The sequence below is a fragment of the Vicia villosa genome, linkage group LG2 (genome assembly GCF_029867415.1).
Source record: "Vicia villosa cultivar HV-30 ecotype Madison, WI linkage group LG2, Vvil1.0, whole genome shotgun sequence".
In the NCBI taxonomy this organism is placed as follows: domain Eukaryota; kingdom Viridiplantae; phylum Streptophyta; class Magnoliopsida; order Fabales; family Fabaceae; genus Vicia; species Vicia villosa.
The window spans coordinates 227786036-227789801 of NC_081181.1; positions in this window are offsets into that span (position 1 = coordinate 227786036).

Sequence of the window (3766 nt, forward strand, 5' to 3'; positions counted from 1 at the left end):
AGGCACCTGAGGCATCACAAGCATCCTAGTCCTAGGCGGCACCTGTGGCATACCAAGCCCAGGCGGATCAGGCCGCACCTGCAGTGCATTCGGGTTTTGGAGAAGGCACGTCAGACTTATCACTACTGCCTCTTTATTCGGATCATTTTACCAAACATATTTGGGACAGAGAGGAAAATTTTAGTTGCAATTAGTCATTTAAACCTGCGGTACTTTGAGGACTTTGAGCAGATCCAAGAGTACAACTAAGGGGCCGCTTGTTTGGTCCTCTTTTACTCCAAGTTATCTGACGGTTGTATGTGGAAGATGAGGCACATGATAGGAAGTATCACACTTTTAACGGTAACATTTATTGGTCTTCTATTGGTTGTGTTTCAATTTGTTAATTATTGCAATGTTGTTACTAACTAATGATTCGTGTTTTCAAGCTTGGATCCTCCATTAATTCCCACACATCTTCGGTTGGTCACTTGAGCCGACTTATACAGAGGATAAGTCGTGTGCTTATGCATTTCCCCGCCTAGAGGGAACCAGGCGACGAAGCTGTCTAGAGTGTATATTGACTGCTTGGTATTTGAGGATATACACTTCCACTGTTACGTTGATCACTGTGAGATAATTCTCTTTGATGACATTGTCTTATACTCGAGATGGTTGGCTTGTGGGTCACTTTGATGGCTCATAATCTGCCTGAGCGTTTCTTGCGTCAGTTCGACTACATGCAGTCCATTCTCAAAGACACTTCTGTGACTGCTCCTCCCAATGTGAAATACAGGGATATGGATGCTATGTTTTATGATCATTTTAATCATCCGGTACTATATGAGGCACATAGTACCATGGTTGAGAACAATTAGAGCTACATTGACGGTTACATTCGCTGGTTCTTCCGGGTGTCACATCCTTATATGGTACATGGTGCTCTAGGAGTTCCACCTAGGCCAACTCATCAGGAGATACTAGAGGAAGAGCAGACTAGGGGAGATCATGCTCATGATGTATTGCCTAGGTGTCATCGTATCATGCAAATTGGGCAGGCCGTATTTTGAGGGAGGACTCTTTCCAGATGGCTTTAAGATGAAGGGCATTGTAGATGTCATGATGAAGGAGGCTTAGGAGGCTTTGTAGTACAAGAGGCAACGTAGGAACTCTAGGAGACGAGGGAGAGGCCGACTCATAGTCCGTCATACGTAGTAGATTATTGTATTTGTACTCTTGATACATTTTAAGTTGTATTTTGTTTATCGACTTCAGTGTAACTTCTAGATTGGATTTGTGTAATCTTGACTTATAACTTTATATATGTCATTTTATTCATATTCTTATTATAGTCGAATCTTAGAATACATTCTAACTATTTGATATGAGAATCATTCACAAAATAATCTGCGTTTGTTGTCTGCATAAAATACGGAGATGTATCTTCGAACACCTTACAGAAATGTATCTCCGAAACAAACTAACGTTACACAAAAATAAGGTGCGTCCGAAGATGCATCTCCGAAAACTGAGGGGATTTAAATCTTCTCCCACCCTTTGTCACATTGGCAAGTAAGAAACAACGGAACACTTATAAAAGCTTTTTTTGTTGTTACAAATAAGCATTTTTACATTTCTCACATCTATAAAGAAGAGAACTCTTATTCAATTTTTTCGCTTATAGTTTTAATTTTTCATTGAACTCTAATATTTTTTAGTCCATTCCTCTTGACAAGAAAGAACGAATAAAATTGACTAAACATATCTTTCTTCAATTATTTTTCTTTTTGATGGGTTAATGGTTTGTCCCTTCTCTTTTGTAATATATTCTTTTATCAATATATGTGGATTTATTAAAAAAAAGTCGAGATTTTAATCAACTAAGCTAAAATATACGTTCTAAACATGTCTTCAAAATAATGATATTCAAAAATACATATTTTTTTTAACAGAAGAGACTAAAATATATTATTTTTTTACTAGGCATAGAAATGAAAATTGAGATATTTATATTGACAAAAAAATGTGATCTATCTAGGCCATGCAAAATTGGAAAGTTAGAAAGCAAGGGTTGTTTGATGCTTGATTTCAGGTTGTCATAATGTTCGGTTAGGGTGGACACACGTAAATGGTTACATTACATGATGGCTTCTTCTGGTTACTTTGTATCCTTTTAGCCGAAAATGTCGCTCACTTTGTCTAAAGTTCCAACCATATCACGATAGACTTTGTTTTGGATAAATGAATCCACCTTTCATAACTTGTCTTTCTTTTTTTTCCATCATTGTTTCATTCATTTGAGATAATTATAATTATAATCTATTGTTAAAATATGAGGCACCAAACAGAACAAAATATTTACTTAACTTTTGATTTAAAATATGAGCAGAGGACAGTATAAAATGTAATGGAGAACCAAACAACTATCCATTTTTTTTATAGGAACGATAGATCAACTAATTTAAAACAATTGAATTAAGTGTTAACAATTTGGAGGTGCAAAATTCAGGTCTTTATAAAAATGTAAGCTTATACTAATAATTAATCAATAATAATTTGTTATTAATTTTGTTTGGGGTACTCCACTATAGTGGCTAAAAACTTTTTTATCATGTGTAAAATGAAAAAAAGAAAAATGTCAATTTGTCCTTGGATTTTGTCAGCTTTTTTTTCATTCTTACTTTTTACACTCTCATTTTCTTTTCCTTTTCTTTCTTTCATCCAGGTCATTACACAGAAATTCGTGTTTTTTCTTTCTTTCCTTTTTGTCTGAATTTACATTTATAACTTTTTCTTTTAATTTTTTAATTTTCAGCTCATTTGTAGAATAAATTCAATTATTTTAATAACATGAAATAAATCTTATATATTTTAAACATTTCTATATGAACACTGTGAACAATATGCTTGATTAATATATATTTATTTTCTATATTTTAAATATTTCTTTTATATATTTTTGGACATTAAATTTAATTTTATAAATAAATAAACGACATAGTTTTTTTTTTTGGCTTTATACCACCGGTTTAGTCCGATTCGGAGGCGAGTTCTGGCATCAAGTGGTTTCATCCCCCTCCCGATCGCAGTTGCGGGGGATCGAACCTAAACGACATAGTTTTTAAATAATGTCAATTTCTTATCTATTAATAAAGGGTATTAACAAAGAGTAAAAGTGTTATTTCAATTAAGAATAGATATAGTCATTAATGGAGTGAAATGTAATTCAGGTGCAAGTTCAGTGAATAGAGCTTTTAATATGGTGTAATTTTTATGTTGGCAAGAAATCCGTCAACCATCATATAATCCTATAATCTTATGTAATCTTGATTGTATCAATATATATTTGATTTGAACTTTTCACATGTCAAAAATAATTTTTCTATTAATTTTTTTTAGCCCAACTACATTGCGAAATTTATGACTGCAGCTTAACAACTCTTTCACAATACCAATTTTTGTATATGGAAAATCAGACAAAACTGCAACCAAATAGCATACTAAAAAGTTATATAATTGAAACCAGGTAACTTATTCCATGTTTAGGGAGAAGATTTAGGTAGGAGGTGGTTGTTTAAAGGAGATGATGAGATTAAAGTGGATGGGTGGAATAGTAGAATCATCTAATTAATGTATGTCAAGGTTTCTATTTTATTTTTTTTTGCAATTATTTTAGGATAAAGCTCCAACATATATTATCAACTGAACGCTAATTCGTTAGTATGTGGTTTTTTATTGAGCTTCGGGTATATAACTTTTAGGTGGTTAGAGTGAAAAATGTTGATGC